Source organism: Ictidomys tridecemlineatus, chromosome 11 (assembly GCF_052094955.1).
Source record: "Ictidomys tridecemlineatus isolate mIctTri1 chromosome 11, mIctTri1.hap1, whole genome shotgun sequence".
Lineage (NCBI taxonomy): Eukaryota > Metazoa > Chordata > Mammalia > Rodentia > Sciuridae > Ictidomys > Ictidomys tridecemlineatus.
In genome coordinates, this window is record NC_135487.1 from 112,823,034 (window position 1) to 112,842,014 (window position 18,981).

Genomic DNA, 18,981 nt, shown 5'->3' on the forward strand with positions numbered 1-18,981 from the left:
CTGGAGAGACCATAGTTATCCTGTGATCAGGAAGTGAAAAATCATGTACAAAGGATAGCAAAGGAGTAAGATCAAAGTAGACAAATATCTTCTTAACATTGTTAATTTCCACACCAGTCCTGTCTGACCTACACTTGGTATTTTTGTTTTGTGACAAATAATCCCCTTACCTAGTTAATCTACTATGAAAATATTTTCTAGACTTTTCATCAAAATATATCCTTGATGCACTAACACTGGCCTTTGTTCATTTCTAGTGGAAGAAAAATTGGCACAAGTTATCAGAACAATAAAGATGACTTCAAAAAGTGTTCATACTATTTTGCCCAAAATTTCACTTCTAGAAATTTATGTCTGGGAAAAAAATTGAATGTGTAAATAAAAGCTTTATGTATAAGAATGTTTAGTGCAGTGTTGTTTATTATAGTAAAAACTTGGAAATAGCTTAACAGTTCAACAATGAGACAATTAAGTTACTAAAAAAGTTAATGCAACTGAATATTTGGTGATTAAAAATCTTGTTTTCAAAGAATATTTGATAAATATTAAATGCTTAGCAGTTTTGTGAAAGTAAATAAATAACCAACTCAGGATATATGTACTCTTCTTTCTGTTCATTTATTTGTGGAGTTGGGAATTGAACCTAGGACCTTGTGCAAGTTAGGCAAGTTTTCTACATCTGAGCTATACCCAGAGCCCTCTTTATACATATGTGATCAGGAGTCAATGGGAGCTGTCTTTGAATAATGGGGTAAAGAGGAATTTTTGATTGATTTCTAAAGTTATTTAGAAATAAATATACAGAGAAGAATAGCAAGTAAACATTTAACAAAATTTTACATAATAAATACTATATACATGTGAATGTGGATATTAGCCTTTCTTAGTATCAAAATATATTATTAAGGTATAATAATTTAAACAGTATAGAACCAGGGTAAAAACAATTAAAATGACCCTAGGGATGTATTTAATGCCTATGAAAGCATTAACTATGATAGAAAAAAAATACGCAAATAACACTGGGAAAAGAAATTTGAAAGTAGAAAATCATCTGTTTAGATCTTCACCTCACATCACACAAGAAAATTAACTCCAGAGATATTTAAAAACAAAATTGAAAATTTCCAGGTTTTATAAAGAAATGTACTAAGTGGATAAGGAACATCTGAAGGCCATGGTCTAGGGTGAGCTCTTCTCTCCCCCAGGCTCCTGGACTCACCTTTCCTGGGCATGGCTGGTTCTGGTGCTGGACATGCACCAGCACCGTCCCCAGGGTGACCGAGGAGTCCCGAGGAGGCCTGGTCTCTCCTGGGAATCTGCCTTTCAGTCAGGACCTTGGTTCTCACCTACTTCATTTTGGGGGTGGGTCCTGGGGATGGAACCCAGCTGTGTTCCACCAGGAGCTACATTCCAGGCCCCCTCTATTTTTTGTCTTGAGGGTGGGACCTTGCTGAGTTGCCAGGGCTGGCCATGAACTTGCCATCCTCCTTCCTCAGCTCCCCAGGCGATGGGATCACAGTGTGTGCCACTGGCCTGGCCTCCTCTGCTCCTTACCATCTGACTGTGGCTGCTGGAGTTTTTCTCTGGATTGTTTTGCCCCTTCTGCTGTCTCTTGAAAACAGTGGGAAACACCTGGTTGTTGTGAGTATTAGAACATGACCTGAGTATCTGATGGTGGAAGCATGGCCTGGGGTAATGGAGCAAAGTGGAGAAAAATTTCATTTCTTCTTCTTTTTTTTTTTTTTGTAGTACTAATGATTGAAACCAGGGTTTCGTGCACGCTAGGCAAGTGGCTTACCACTTAGTCACATCCCCAGCCATCCCCTCACCAGGATTTTTTAAAAAATTTGAGATAAGATCTCTCTAAATTGCTGGCCTCGAAGTTGTAATTCTTCTGTCTCAACCTCCTAAATCACTGGGATTACAGGCAGGGCACCATTACTCCTGTTTTAAATTTTTGTTTTAATTTTTTTTGTTACTGGGGATTAAACCCAGGGCCTCACATGTGCTAATCACATGCTCTGCCTCCGAGTCACACCCCTACCAGGAGTTTTACATTTTTCCTTGTACATTATTCTTTTGAGAAATTTATTGAGCTGGTGTGGTGATGCATTCTTGTAATCCCAGTGACTCGAGAGGCCAAGGCAGGAAGTTTGCAAGTTTGAGGCCAGTCTGGACCACTTAGTGAGACCCTGCCTCAAAATAAATAAATGAATAAATAAATAAGGGTTAAGGTTGTAAGTTCAGAGATAGAGCACACCTGGGTTCAATACTGAAAACACACACACACACACACACACACACACACACACAACAGAAAAGAAAGTTTTTGGATGAACCATATGTAACATTTGCGTATTTTAGTACCAGTTGCAGTCAGTTTCTTTCATTAAACTAATGATTTTTTTTTTCCAATGGGATCAATGGATCAAACCAGAGCCATGTCCTCTATCCTTGCGTGGGCTCTTTTTCATCCAGCGAGGAGGTCCATGGACCAGGGTAGTGCAGAGTGCAGCTGCAGAGTCATGAATCAAGACCTCCAGAGACCAAGCAGGAAGCAGGTCTGATTTTATTTTGCAGTTACCATGTGTATACACTGGGGCAGTAGCTAAGCAGGTTACAGGCAGCCACCAATAGAATTTCTGGCCAATTGTCCTTGGGGCAAGCAATGGAGGAGCCCACCATAAAGCAAGTGCAGAGATTGCAACACGTGGCCTTATGCTTAGGGCGCTGTGCCTACGGGGTAAGCGGCCTGCGCTCACGTGCCTAGCACAAGGGGAGTGGCCTGCCACTCAGGCGCCCCTAACATGTGCTACATATGCAGTACTCCATGCACTTGTCCCCACATATCCTCACCTCCTTTGACTCCCATCTGGGTCTAAGAGAGAGAGCAATATGCAAGAAACACTGAAAAACACAGTTTCCCTGAGGTCACCCAGATGCACAGCAAGTCCTGCTTTGGTGCCATGGACAGAGCGGCCGGTTTGCTCCCCCAGCACTGACCAAGGTGGGTGGCTCCTGTGCCTGGGATGACAATGAGACGTGCTGGTGCTGAAGAGGAAGCAGTGTCTGAAGAGCAGCAACGTTCCCCCACTCCAGGCTCAGCATCAGAGGCAGCAGGACACCAGGTCACACCGTCAGTGGTCAGCTGGGGCCTCAGACTGAGCAGCACTGGGAGGACTTAGGGGCTGGGGTTTGTGTAGAAGGGAGATTTCTTGTTTATTAGCCCACATCCCCTGGGAATTATGGGTTTCAAAGAGGACCAGGAGTCTCCTTAGAATGGGAGGGGATGAAAGGCAGAGAACTTTCAGTGCCATTACAAAGCCCACATAACCTCTGGGCTGTTGTATCCCAGAGAAATATCAGTTATGCTGAAGAATTAATGATACACAGGGCGTGGTGGTGCACATCTGTAATCCCAGGAACTCAGGAGCCTGAGGTAGGACAGATTGCAAGTTCAAGGCCAGCATCAGCAATGTAGCAAGACCCTGTGTCAAAATAAAAAATGAAAGGGGACTGGGGATGTGGCTCAGTGGTTAAGCACCCCTTGGATCAATCCTTGGTACAAAACAAAACAAAACAAACAAACAAAGAAAAAACAACAAAAAACCAATGCTATGAAAGTGTTAGTTGTATTGTGGTTGTATGTGAGAATTATTGTATTGTTAGAAGACATTTATTTAGGGCTAAATGTTCATGTTAAAAGACATTTATTTAGAGCTATAGGTCCATGTTGCACGTAATTTACTGTGAGATGGTTCAGACAAAAAACAGTGAGTGTGTGTGCATGCATGTGTATGTGTACGGAAAGAGAGAATAAATAAATGATAAGCAAATGGGTAAAATATTCAGAATAGGTGAATGTAGGTAAAGGATATATATGTGTTTTGTATTATTTTAATTTTTGCAACACTTTTAAATTTTAAATAATTTCTAAATAAAAAAAATTAGTTAAACAATGGGATTGTTGTGAGATCTGAGTGATAAATTAGTGTTTGGACAATGCAGAGTAGGAGGACAAGGAGGAAGCCATCAGCTTTGTCTGGTGGGAGCTCCGGGGAGAGGTCTCAGAGAAGCTCAAGGAGAGCCTTGAAGGATAATATGTGTGTGGGGAGCTGGGGCATCAGATTGAGGTGGGAGGGCGTGAGGCAGGGAAGGACTGTGAGGTCTGATGTACCCCAAGAGTCTGGTGACACACCCTCTGGTGTGTCTGACAAAGCAGGACTCCCCTGCCAGATGGTAAGTGTCACCTGTGTGACTAAGAGCACAGCTCCCTGCTCCTCCAGCCGTCACCCATCCCATCTCATTTCCAGAGAATAAAGCTTTGGTACCTTCAAAGGGAAGAGTGTCAGGGGGAGGGGCAAGCAGCTGGGCTGGGCGGGGCTTGTGTGGTTTGGTTCTTCCCATAAAGGGCTCAGCACCTCACCCACATCAGGACCCTCTGCAGAGGGAGCTGAGAGTCTCCACCTGGAAGGATTTTCAGCTTCTGTGGTCTGTGAGGCAGGAAGGTGGGAGCTACTTGGGTGGATGGGAAAGGGTCCTTTTCTTTCTTGGGTTCTGGGTGTTGAATCCAGGGGTGCTTTACCACAGAGCTACATCTGCAGTCCGTTTTATTTTTGATTTTGAGACAAGCTCTTGGTAAGTTGCTGTGGCTGACCTCAAACTTGGGATCCTCCTGCCTCCGAGGTCACTGGCATTACAGATGCACGCTGCAGAGCCTGGCTAGGAAGATGTTTCTGGGTGTGGGACAAGATCCATGGATGGTGGTGGGGGAGGGTGAGGACACCAGCTCAGGTCTGGTGTCAGTCTCAGGGACGGAGGAGCCATGGCCCCTTGGGTGTTTATAGGGGTCAACAGGGTGGAGGCTATTTCAGGAGTTCCAGATGGTTGATCACTTTCCTCTGGAGATTTTTGGACTCAGCAAAGTCAGGGAGGAAGAATGGGAGGAAGACCAAGGTGGCCCAGTCAGTGATCCTGGCGTCTTGTTTCTCCTTACAGGACAATGACCAGACTCTGCTTCCTTTTGCTTCTCTCTGTGGCCACTGAATGGTGCAGCGCAGGTAAATCACTCCAAGGAGCATCAGTTCCCTCTGCTCCCCTCTGGGGCGCCTCGCAGCACAGGGAGTAGAGCTGGGCTGGGTTTTAAAGCCCTGGGCCAGAAGAGGAGTCCTGGAGGCGCACGGAGCACACCCCTGGCTGCCAGCTTGAGATGTGGACTTGGGGGCAGGTTTCTGGCTTCTCCTGGGTCTGGCTGCAAGGAGGTCAGGGCAGAGACAGAGACTGTCCTCTCCCAGCTGCTCTGGCTCCTGTGGCCTTGGCCTTGGATCTGTAGAGGGAGCTGGTAGCCCCAGGTGTCAGGAATCTTCCTCTAACTTCCATCCTTCCCGTTCCATTTCTCATGACAGACATGATGGTGATGTGTTCCAGTGTTACCTGGTCTATTGTTTATTTCAGTTCATTCCATCGTCAAGTGAAAAGGCACATTTTCATACACTATTTCATTTGCCGTCCACGAGTAAGAAGAGTTTATTGATGGCATTTTTTTTTTCCTTTGGTGGAACTGGGAATGGAACTCAGGGATGCTTTGCCACTGAGCACATCTCAAGCCATTCTTGTAATTTTTCATCTTGAGGCAGGGTCTCATTAAGTTTCTGAGGCTGGCCTCAAACTTACGATTTTCCTGCCTCAGCCTCCTGAGTGGCTAGGATTATGGGTGGGAGTCACCATGCTTGACTTCTTTCATGTGCTTTTAGAGCAATAGACAAGGCTCTTTCCCCACTGGTCTTTGCTAATTCCTCAGCTTTAGTTTTCAACCCCATCACATCCTATGGTCCAGCCAAGGAGGCCACTGACCTGTGGTTTCAGCAGATGGGTCTCTGCTTGGTCATCCCCTCATGCTATTTTGCATGTCTTCTGGAGTGTTCTCTCCCCTTTCCCTCTGTCTCATAGCCAGTTCCTATTCATTCTGTAAGAACCAACCTGCTCTGAGGGACTTCTGGTCCCTTCTCAGCAGGTTGTCTTTTCCCGTCCCTACAGGTGGGCCTCTCCTTACCCAGTTTCAATTGGGTCCCTCTGGGGGTCCTTCCTCCCTCTAGGATGCAATCTCTTGAAGAAGTGTGCCAAATTGTCTTTGAGTGCCCAGTGCCTGTGGGGTGCACACAGTAGGGATTTAAGTAAAGTTGGTGGAGTAGAAGACTCTGACTCTTCAGCCTGTGCTAACTTCTGGATCACACAGTCTTAGCAGAGGGAGTCCCTGACTTCTTGCAATTTCAGAACAGTGACGAGCTGAGACAGTGGGCTGGGTGGAAACTAATGTCCAGTAAGGACGGTCTCAGTGGTACCAGACTTGTTAATGAGAACTGTTCTCACATTCTCTAGCAGTGACCCGTTCTCCCGAGATGTTCTGGGAGGACGAAGAATGTGCCTCTTCCTTTTCTTCCCTGCCTAGAAGCTGCAAGGAAATCAAAAATACTTGCCAGAAAGCAAGAGGTAAGTAATGAACCAACCCAGCATTCTCTCTTTGAAGAACCTTTTTTAGTGCAACACAGCTTAGTCATGGAGATCAAGAGGAACAGAATCTGTTCTGGCTCCAATTTTCACCCCAAAGAGGTTTCCAGTGGGTCTTTCTTCGTTTCTGCACTGGGGATTGAGCCCAGAGACACTCTTACTACTGAGCTAAAAATCCAGCTTTTTTAGTTTCTTCTATTTTGAGACAGGGTCTCACTAAGTTGCCCAAGCTAGCCCTGAACTTGTGATCCTCCTGCCTCAGCTTCTGGAATAGCTGGTCACAGTGGTGTGCACCACTGTGACCAGACTCTGGTGGGAATTTGAGGTGTTTGTGTTCCATGCAGCACATGATCTTCTGAACACAGGGAACATGCAGTTTGCCAGTGATCTTGGGTGGTGGCAAGAACTGTGAGGACCTAAATCCTCCTCTACTTGTGAACCATCAAGTTAGTCTGCTGCAGGTTCAGGGATGATGGCACAAAGCATGAGATTCCTGAGGCAGAGACATAGAACTTCCTTAGTCCATCAAAGCAGAAGCCAGAGTATCAGTATCTTCTTGAGCCTGGCCAGGTGACATCTGTACGTGTAGTTTGTCAAGCAGGCTGACAAATGTGGCCAGTAAAGAAACAAGCTGGTGGCGGTGGCACATGCCTATAACCCCAGTGACATGGGAGGCTAAGGTGGGAAAATCACAAGTTTAAGGCCAAAAAAAGAAAGAAAAAGCAAATGAATGAGCTCTTAGTCGAGTCAGGTAGTTTCTTACAGAAATGGCAAGATCAAGATTAGCAAAGGTGTCAGCTTTTCTGATTCCTTGTCCTGTGGGCCGAGGAGAAAGGGCCGGTTGACGATGTGACGTGGGTCACAGGGTGCTCTGATGCTGAGGAGCCAATCTGTGTTGCAGCTCAGCAGTCTCATAGGCTGTGACGGAACCCTAAGGGGCACAGGTAAGATGAAGCAGAAAGCCTCAGAGCTCCTCAGAATCTGGGAGGCAATGAGAACTGTCCTGACGGCTGAGCAGCGACAGCTTCCATGGAAGTCAGGGGGGCGGGGAGGGGTGACCACGGAGGAGCCCCTCACAAGCTTCCCAAGTTGCCGTGGTTTGGGGGGAATCACGGGCTTTCTGGTAAGATCTAGGTGAGCTGCCTGTGGGGCCAAGGGAGAAATGTGCCAGGTGCTCACAGGGACCAGCCCCCTGCAGGTTGTGGAGAAGAGGCCCACTCTGAACTTGGGGAATCTGAGTCCCACATTAAAGCCCAGGAGGCATGTGCTCTGAGAAGTGCAGGGGCCTCATTCTGATCTCTGCTGAGATGAGGCTCCATGAGGATTTCTGGCCTCTCCTGTCCAGAGGGAGGCTGTCTCTAAACGAAGGAACCATTTTTCTCTATGTGATTTATAAATTCTTTGAGAAGATGATACAGAACAATGGTGGTCAATACCTCTGCTTTAGAAAGGAAGAAACAGAAGATACCCATGGAGGATTCTTATTCTCCCCTTGGAGATAAGTGAACAGTGTGAGAACCTTCAGAATACACTTGTAGCTCCCAGGGCATTCTGGTCTTAGGGCTCAGATGGACCAGGAGCTCTCAGACAAGGAGGCTCGGGGCTGGTTCTCTCCACAGATGGCCTGTATCTCCTCCGGGCCAAGGATGGTGCCATCTACCAGCCCTTCTGTGACATGACCTCTGCGGGTGGTGGCTGGACCCTGGTGGCCAGTGTGCACGAGAACAACATGGCTGGGAAGTGCACGGTGGGCGATCGGTGGTCCAGCCAGCAGGGCAACAGAGCAGACTACCCAGAGGGTGACGGCAACTGGGCCAATTACAACACCTTCGGGTCTGCAGAGGCGGCCACCAGTGACGACTACAAGGTGGGTGCCACTGGGAAAGGGTGAGGACTTGAGTGTGGCTGGGCCACAGGATGCAGGAGGGAGGTTGAGAGAGGGGCTGTGGACATGGGGCTGAAGCAGAAGAGAAATAATTAATGTCTTGCATCCCAGTGTCGGGAGCCTCTCTGAACAGAAGCTGTGTGCACACCCTTAAGTCCTGAGCAAAGGGGTACTGAACAGTTATTGCAACCTGCAATACATTAGGCTTTACTTCCATTGGGATAAGGAAGGTGTGGCTTCAGGAGTTGGTGTCACCTGATGGAGCTGAATTACACTCTCTTCTTCCTTTCTAATCCTACCCCTTTGCCCTTTTTGGGATAGAATGTTCCATGGAATCTCCCCTTGTGTGTCCCCTATAAAAGAATAAAGAATTCCAGTAGCTCTCTCTCTTTCCACAGACCTCTAAGTCACAGAGCCACCTCCTGATTTTGAAAAAGTACATCTGTGTGTTTGCGTGCTTCCTTTGTCATTTTCTTAAGTTATTGGAATAGTCAGATTCTGTGAACCCAGCATGGGTCACCAGCTCAGATAGTTGGTGGTATCCAGCTTCCTCCCACAAGGCCATTAGGGAGCGGGGTGATGGTGGGGGTCATGATCTGCTGGAAGTGGGTATGTGTGAGCACTGCTGGCCATCTGTCCACCTGGAGCCTAGGGCTGTCAGCTCAGCTGAGGGAATTCATGTGTGTCTTTTGATCCTGTGGGGCATTCTGGGCTGGTCAGTCTCAGTGTTGGTTGCTTTCCAGAACCCTGGCTACTACGACATCCAGGCTGCGGACTTGGGCATCTGGCATGTGCTCAACAATAGCCCCATGAGGAACTGGCAGAACAGCTCTCTGCTGAGGTATCGCACCACATCTGGCTTCTTCAAGCATTTGGGACACAATCTGTTTGGCCTCTACCAGTTACACAGGGTTGCTGGCTGGGGAGCACTTAAGTGTTTGGGGTTGGGGGACAAATAAGCTCTCTGGAGCCATGTCCTGAGTGAGTGGCTGGGAAAATCAAAGTCACTTCTATTTGAGTGGTATTTTAAAGAGTTCAGTGCAATATCATGCATATCCCAGAGACTCTGAGCCAGGCAAGGGAAGAGCCATAAGGGAGAGAAGAGAGGGAAGAAAGAGGAAGAGACACAGAGGACTTGGGACTCTTGGGGAGATCCTGCTATGGGGAGAAGGAGTCGTCATTATTAGGACTGGTTTCTGAGTAATGACAGTTGACTGGAAGGGATCCCTTTCCTGTCCAAAATGGCGGCATATCTACTGTCCTTACAAAACTTTTCTTTTTGGTTCCTGCAGAAATATCCAGTAAAGTATGGATTAGGGAAGTGTTGGAATGACAATGGCCCAGCAATACCTGTGGTCTACGACTTTGGTGATGCTCAGAAAACCGCATCTTACTACTCACCTAAAGGTCAAAGTGAGTGTTTGCTCCCAAAGTCCAATCAGAAGTCCTTTCTTGAACTCTTGGTGAAAGGGGGAAAGAGGGTAAATAACAATAATAAAGAACTGCTATACAGGGTCAGAGGTGCATACTTGTCATCCCAGCTACTCTGGAGGCTTGAGGCAGGAGGATTGCAAGTTTGAGGCCAGCCTCAGTAACCTAATGAGACCCTGTCTCAACATAAATAATAAAATGGGTTGGGGATGTGGCTCAGTGCCAGAGCAGCCCTGCATTTGATCCCCAGTACCACCACCAAAAAAAAGCAAGAGCTAGTATAGACTGATTGAGCTGTTAAAATATGTCAGACTAATTTCTAGGAATTTAACATGATTTTGTCATTACATCATGAGAAAATTATGCAGTTAGGATTATAATTTTCACCATTTCACAGGGCATAAACCCAGCCTTCCTAACCACCTCCCTTTGCAGCCTCTTATAATAGTTAAGAAAAGGCAAAGGCTAATGTTTACAGGAAAGAACTAGCAAAGTGGTAAGGAAGATTGTTTTTATTTATGTATTTATTATTTTGGCCCTGGGGATTGAACACAGGAGCACTTAACCACTGAGCAACACCCCCAGCCCCTTTAAATATTTTATTTAGAGACAGGGTCTCACTGAGTTAGGGCCTTGCCAACTTTCTGAGGCTGACTTTGAACTCATGATCCTCCTTTCTCAGCTTTTAGAACCACTGGGATTACAGATATGCAACACTGAATCCAGTGAAGATTTATTTTTATTTTGAAGGATAGCTATTAATTTTCTTAAAAGCAAGGCACTAAGCAACTCACTGAGACCCTGTCCCTAAATAAAATACATAATTGGGCTGCGGATGTGGTTCAGAGTTCAAATGCTCCTGAGTTCAATCCCTGATATCCCCTACTCCAAAAAAAAAAAAAAGACATTTTTTTCAGTATCATAAAACCATACAAATTAAGTCTTGGATCAGAAAATCAAAAGCCATTGCCTTTTAAAAAATTTTTATATGTTTGTTAATGGGCCTTCATGTTATTTATTTATATATGTGGTGCTGAGATTTGAGCCCAGCGCTTCACACATGCTACACAAGAGCTCTACCACTGAGCTACCACTCTCCTACTGTGGAGAGCAGTGACTAAGACTGGGGGTCTCTGATGACCTCATGACTGGGGCATGCCTGGTGCCTTGGAATGTTTCTGCGCCCGGGCACAGGATGCTTAGCTGCTGTGGGAATGCCCTGCATGAGGAGGCTCTGTGTATGAGTCTTATCAGCTTCCACCGTGATCTCAGGCACACAGCTCCTGGGAGTAGAGGAACTCTCTTGCTGACAACCACAATGTTTTCACCAGCTCTGTGACTCCTGAGCCTGTCCTCTAATAGTACCTTTAAAAATGGACTTTCTCGAGCACTCCACAAAGCTCCTAACATTGCACGTTTCAGCTGTGGAAAAGCTGCATAAGTGTTTCCAGTCCTGTAATTTTCCTGAATACAAAGAATAATTCATGCAGAGTCTTTAACCTGATAATGAGACATATATAAATGGAGATTGCTGGAGTAACGCTTCAGATCTGCTTCTCCATCAGAGAGCAGCACTCCACCCGACCCCAGCTTTATCTTCAAAATCATATGTGTGTGTGTGAGTCTTTATTTTTCTTATCTCCCTTCACCCCTCGCTGGAACCTTCTAGTTTGGCCACACTGGTTGCTGCACCCTACTGTTTGCTTAGACTTTAACGACAGTGGGAAGGCAGGTGATGCTGGGAAAACAAGCCCATGGTCACTGACTGAGATGGGTGTCAACAGCAACAGGTGGCTGCATCTGACAATTGCTTAACCTGCTCAACTTTACATAGCGATCTTTCTTTCTATTTTCTTTTTATTTAGTGGTATTGGGGATTGAGCCCAAGGGTATTCTACCACTGAGCTACCTCCCCAGATAATTTTATTTATTTATTTTTTTGAGACAGGGTCTCACTAAGTTGCTGAGGCTGGCTTAGAATTGATGATCCTCGGGCCTCAGCCTCCTGAGTCACTGGCATTACAGGCTGCACCACCCTGGTGGGCCTGGTGAGCTTTCTGAACAGTCTAATTTCTCCACAATCTTTAGGAAAACAAGTCTTCTGTGAGTTCCAGCCTCTTACCCCAGATGACAGAGGTTCCCCCAGGTCAAGGTCAGGGCTGGGATGCATCCACCACTGGCCAAAAGGGTGTGGGGATTTGATGTTTGGCTGTAGCCCAAACTTTTGGCTTAGGGCATCTTCATCTGGTTAAAAAAGAAAATGCTTCTAGTTGTTATTATTATTATTATTATTTAATACTGGGAATCGATCCCAGGAGCACTTTGTCACTGCACTACAGGTCCAATCTTTTTTTAATTTTGAATTTTGAGATAAGATCTCACTAAGTTACTGATGGTCTCACTACATTGGTGTGCTGGTGTTGAACTTGGGATCCTCCTGCCTCAACTTCCTGAGCTGCTGGGATTGCAGGTGTGCGCCGCTGTGTCCTGCTCTAGTCACTCTTTTTAATACTTGACTCTTGTTTGCATTTTCTTTTTTAGGAGAATTTGTTGCATGATTTGTCCAGTTCAGGGTGTTTAATAATGAAAAAGCAGCCATCGCTCTCTGTGCTGGGATGAGAGTCACTGGCTGCAACACGGAGCACGTGAGTTTCTGGGAGACAGCAGCCTGCACGCAGGCATGGGGCGGCAGGGAGCATGCTGGCCTGTGTGGGATGTGCCATGTGTATCTAAATTGCTCTCTTCTCCATTTGGTTTCTTTACTCTCTTTTTCCATTTTTCTTGGTGTATTTATACCTACCAGTTGGCTTGGTGCTACATATTCCTATATGCACAAGACATAATTTGACCACTTTTCACTTAGTCTTTTTCTCTCCTCCTCTTTTCCTGGTCCTTCCTCTTTTCTACTGGTCTCCCTTCTGTTTTCATGAGATGCCACACTTTCCCCCTTTTCTCTTTAGTTTCCACATATTGGTTACTCTTTTAATGGTGCCATATGAACAGAATTTGAATGGGGTCCATTTTATCAATATTTTTAGTTTATAGATAGTATGCTTTGGCTTGCTTTCTTCTTTTCTTTCTTTCTTTCTTTCTTCCTTCCTTTCTTTCTTTCTTTCTTTCTTTCTTCCTTTCATTCTTTCTTTCTTTCCTTTTCTTTTTATTTTACACAGGAGAGTGTATCCAGGGGTGCTCTATCAGTGAGCTACATCCCCTTTTCATTTTGAGACATGGTCTTGCTAAGTTGCTGAGGCTGGCCTTGAACCTGCCATCCTCATGTTGCAACCTCCTTAGTCACTAGAAATATATGTATGTGCCACCGTGCGCACTCAACTTCTGCTTTCTTAAAGAAATATTTCCTTGTATTGAGGTCATAAGGCTATTGCAAATATAACATTAATACTGGAAAAATTTTAATATTAACATCTAGAGTACTCATCTTTATGTGAGCATGTGTATATATATATATATATGACTGTTACTTCCCTTCCTCCTTGCTGAGTCTCAGGAACCAGGGCTCCAGGACCTCCTGTCCAGGCACAGGCATCCTGTGCTGTTTAGGACCAATAGCAAGGGTTGAGGTTTCAAATGCACCATTGCTGTATGCTGAGCCTTTGAGATAAAACATTGTGTTACCTGGAATTACGGTAAGGATTATATTCAGGAACAACCCACGAAAGCCTTTCAAGCTGAGACTTTGTGCTGTTGGGGCATGGGCAAGATGTAGGTCTCCCCCAAACTACTTTTAGGGTGGCCTCCTCATTGGAGGCTAAAGTTTGGTTAAGTAATAGCATAATATCTTTCCAGGTGAGGTCAAACATCTGGCATAAGTTGTAAAATATTACAATATATGTATTTGGATCTTCTGAAAATCTCCCTGAATTAGTTCTTATCTGTATTAAGTTGGGGAGGGGGGTCTCCTTAATTTCTTTCCCTTAATAGGTGATTTCTTAAGGCCTTGTTTCATGAGAGTGATTGAGATTAGACCTAATAACAAATGAAAATGAAGCACTTTCCCTGATCATTTGTAATTTTATAGTATGTAGGCTAGTTGATCCATTTTAATGTTATATCTAGAATGCAAAATGGACAAATTAAGAAAACTTCAATCCCTTCTTGAGAGAAGGTCTTAAAATATCTTTATATCTTACCCTCTAAACCAGTCAGTATCTCTCAATTGTCCTTTGAATATACAACCAAGTTTACTTTCCAGTGTAGAGAGTAACATACAAGTTTTAAAATATATGTTATTAGTAATAGGTCCAGTCAGAGAACCCTGAACTATATAAATGAATTTTTAATTTGGTATTTTTATATTTTGAATTATCATACAACTTTAATTTGGAGAACTCTGGTTTTGAATAAATGTTCTCTTAAATCTTGCATTTTAAAGATTCACATTCTTAGGAAGTAAATATAATTGATATATGGAAATTAGTAATAATTTTCATAATTATTGATTAAAAATTATTTGTTTTTAATTAGTTTTACATGACAGTAGAATGCATTTATGCACTTTGATATATCACACATAGAAGGGATATAATTTCTCATGTAGTCACATATATACATACAGTAATAATGTCTGTTTCATTCTACTATCTTTCCTATCTGCACATCCCCTCCCTCCCCTCCCATCACTTCCCTCTGCCTAATCTAAGGAAATGTTAGTGCCCCTGCCTTATTGTGAAATAGCATCCACATATTAGAGAAAACATTTGGCCTTTGGTTTTGTGGGATTGGCTTATTTAGCTTAGCATGATATTGTCCAACTTCAACCAATTACTGCCAAATCTCATAATTTTACTCTTCTTTAAAGCTGAGTTATATTCCATTGAATTTATACACCACATTTTCTTTATCCATTCATCTATTGAGGGACACCTAGGTTGGTTCCGTAGTCTAGCTATTGTGAATTGAGCTGCTACAAACATTGATGTGGCTGTGTCACTATAATATACTGATTTTAAGTCCTTTGGGTATAAACCAAGGAGTAAGATAGCTGGGTCAAATGGTGGTTCTGTTGCCAGTTTTATGAGGAATCTTCATACTGATTTCCTTCTTACTTCATACAGAGTGCTTACACCAATTTGCAGTCCTAACAGCAATGTATGAGTGCACCTTTTCACTGCATCCTCATCAATATTTATTGTTGCCAGTATTCTTGATGATTGCCATTCTGAAAGGAGTGAGATGAAATCTTAGAGTACTTTGATTTGTATTTCTCTAATTGCTAGAGATGTTGAACACTTTTTCATATATTTGTTGATCAATTGTATCTCTTCTGTGAAGTGTCTGTTCAGTTCCTTAGCCCATTTATTGATTGGGTTATTTGTATTTTTGGTGTTAAGATTTTTGAGCTCTTTATGTATCCTAGAAATTAATGCTTTATTGGAGTTGCATGTGGTAAAGATTTTCTCCCAATATGTACACTCTCTCCTCAAGTTATAAATTATTTCCTTTGCTAAGAAGAAACTTTTAAATTTGAATCCATCCCATTTATTGATTATTAATTTTATTTCTTGCACTCTAGGAGACTTGTTAAGGAAGTCAGATCCTAGGCTGATGTGGTGAAGATTGGGGCCTATTTTTTTCTTCTAGTAGGCACAGGGTCTCCATGCTAGTGCCTAAGTCTTTGATCCACTTTGAGTTGATTTTTGTGCAGGTTGAGAGATAGAGATTTAATTTTGCTACATATGGATTTCCAGTTTTGCCAGCGCCATTTGTTCAATAGGCTATCTTTTCTCCAGTGAATGTTTTTGGCACCCTTGTCTAGTATGAGAAAAATCATATTTATGTGGGTTTGTCTCTGTGTCCTCTATTCTGTACCATTGGTCTACAAATCTATTTTTGTGCCAATATCATGCCATTTTTGTTACTATAGTTCTGTAGTATAGTTTAAGGTCTATTCACTTTTCTTACTAAGGATTGCTTTAGCTATTTAGGGTCTCTTATTTTTCCAAATAAATTTCATGATTGCTTTTTCTATTTCTATGAAGAATGTCGTTGGGATTTCAATAGGAATTGCATTAAATCTCTATAATGCTTTTGGTAGTGTGGCCATTTGGGCAATATTAATTCTGCCTATCCAAGAGCATGGGAGATCTTTCCACCTTCTGAGGTTCAACCCTCAGCACCAAAAATAAGACAAAAAAACCCCACAACAACTATAAATAATGAGGACCTACAAGAACACCTAACTCTGTTGGGGGTGTCTGGGAAATGATTGCAAGAAAGGTAACTTCTGTGCTGTCTTGAGAGATGCATAGATAGAAATTTATGAGGTATCAGAGCAATTTATGTTGAATGAATAATGTGTTCAGAATCATCAGTGTTTCAGAGGACATGTGGCATACCAAGCTGTTTTGAAGTTTTGGTGCATGAGATGTATGTGGGGTAGTGATAGGAACTGGATTAGGAAGGGACCTCACATCACACCAATGATTTTGAACTTTATTCTATAGATGACGGGAGCCAACAAAACACTAAGGGAAGATCAACTTGATCGTTTTTGTGACGATTGTGCTGGTAGCAAAGTGGTGACAGATTCTAGTGGGATGAGATTAAGGACCAGGAGACCAATATTGAGGTGGTCACAATAGTTCAGGCCTGAAATAGGGGAGTGCTGAGAGGGATGAACAGGAGGTACTGATGAATTCCAAAGATTTTAAACTTATGTCCAGCTGAACACAGATGATGGAAAGACAACACATCTAGAATGAACTCATCATTTTCATTTGGGTAAAAAAAATATCATTTATTAAGTCAGGATGTCTGGAAGATGGACATGTTTAGGGTCAATGAAGGATACACAGTCATACGCTGCTGCATAACAATATTTTGATCAATGACAGACTACAAATATGACAGAGGTCCCAGGAGATTATATTACCTGTGACACCATGGTCATCTTAGTTTGTGTAAATACACTATCATGTTCACACAGTGTCAAAATTGCCCAAAGATGCATTTCTCAGGTAGTGTCCCCATTGTTAAATGACGTCTGGATGTACCTAACTGTGTTTCAGTTGGGGGGAGCTTGAAGTGCCTTCAGAGAGGTCCCAGTGATAGAGTTTGAGCCCAAGAAACAAATGGACTGGGGATAGAGCTTTGGGCCATCAGTGAATTGTTAGTTGTTGCAACACGCAACTAAATCAGTCAGGGTCACTCCAGGTGAATTGGGCTGGCTATTACATAACCACACAGACACAGAAAGTAGCCTTTTCTTGGGGTTCAGCGATGGCTCCTTAGCCCCGACTCCCACAAAAGAATCAAGAGAGGCAGACAAAAAAGAGAGAGGGGAGCAGTTCTGAAGCCCTAATTATTGAAGAGGAGACTCGAGAAAGTTTTCCACCAAATGAGGAAAGCAATTGGGTTTCAGGGGGGTAGAGCTCAGTCTCATTGGGGGACACCCATCTCCAGAGCTTCATTCCCCTGCTGAGTGGAGGTGAGGTCCACCTGCTTTGTACACATCAGAAGCCAGTTCCACACCTCCATCGCCCAAGACTAAGGGTATGTGCTCATCTCCTATGTGACAGCTCCCTGCAATTAAAACTGTAGCCAAAGAGGATCAGAAACCTATCAAGGAGAGGGAAATGTGTCCCCCTGTGAGGGAGCAGCACTTAAGGATTTCATGAAGGAAGAGTCCAGACAGGGGATCCAAGAAGGAATGTGCAGAAAAGTTGAAGGAAAGTCAGGAGGAGATGGTGTGTCACTAAGGCTAAAGATTAAGAAGTTTTCTTGGGAGAAATAGATCAACACTGCCAACGGAGAATTGAGGAGGACCGCATTTTCCCCTGGATTTGGAGGTCTTTGGACTCCCTGGCAGCCCTCTCATCACCACCTCCTCCTCCCCTTGTTTCCTAGCACTGCATTGGTGGAGGAGGATACTTCCCAGAGAGTAATCCCAAGCAGTGTGGAGACTTCTCTGCTTTTGACGCAGATGGACATGGAACTCAGGTGCATTTCAGCAGCAGCCGGGAGATAACAGAGGCAGCTGTGCTTCTCTTCTATCGTTGAGAACTTCAGACTATGGGACCCAGAGCTCTTCTCCCAGAGATGCGGTCCCAAGGTCCCAAGGATGGAGAATCAATTGCCCAGGAACTAGAACATTAGAGTAGAGGAATGAAGAATAAATCATCTAATTCAGGGATTGGTGTTTGCGTTATTTGACTTTGCATCCCTGTGACCAAAATATCTGTCAAGGACAACTTAGAGGAGAAAAAGTTTATTTTGGCTCATGGTTTCACAGATTCAGTCCAGGGTGGATCAAGTCCATTGCTTTGGGCCCAAGGTGAGGTAGAACATCATGATGGAAGGTGTGGTGGAGGGAAGTTACTCCACTTATGGCAGAAGTGGAGGGGGAGACACACGTGTGAGAGCGAATAGAGTAGGAAGGGACCTCTGGGAAGAAGACCCTTCTAGGGTCACTAGATCCCAGTGACCCACCTCCTCCAGCCATGCCCCACCTGCCTACAGTTACTGCCCAGACAGTTCATACAGATTAGGATGGACTGGTTGGTTACAGTGCTCACAATCCAGTTACTTCACCTCTGAGTATTCCTGAATTAACACAGGATCTTCTTACGTAGGGAGTAAAGCACTGCAGGAGATTCCAAAAGACTGTCTATTGCTCTCAACTATTCAACTTCCACCACCTCCCTGCTTGGACTGTTAGGGCTTAGGAATCCTGACAGGGGAATATGAAATCCCCCAAAGCCCTTCAGGTAACCCTTTAAAATAGCCAAAGGAGTAAAGGGCAGGGAGGAGGCTTTTTGTCCTGCTCCTTCTTACCTTACCCATATGGACTGCTCAATTTGCATCCTCTACCTGAAACTCCTAAGGAAGAAAATAGTCTTTTTGTGTGGGGGATTGGTGTCTGACAGCCTTGGTGGTGGGTTTCTCCTTAGGGAAGGATGGGGCTGCAGGCCTCTGAGGATGCCTCTTCTAGGGTAGTGGCTAACCCTCCTGGATCCCATCTTCAGGGCTTTGTTCAAAGGGGCCAAGTGACCCAATCATCCCCACTGGGTTATAGTACAGGTGGGACGGGATGACATCAGTACTGGCCCTTGGTTAAATGTTGGGCATTTTATTGTGTTTTCCTCTAGAATGTCACCATGTTTATAATCAGCCCTTTCTTATCTCCACTACTCTAAGTG

At 44.2% G+C, this 18,981-nt stretch overlaps 1 pseudogene; it reads left to right on the plus strand.

Moving 5' to 3' along the window:
• Window positions 1–4,990: 4,990 nt before the first annotated feature.
• On the plus strand, window positions 4,991–17,842 carry LOC144367769 (intelectin-2-like; annotated as a pseudogene).
• Window positions 17,843–18,981: the final 1,139 nt, after the last annotated feature.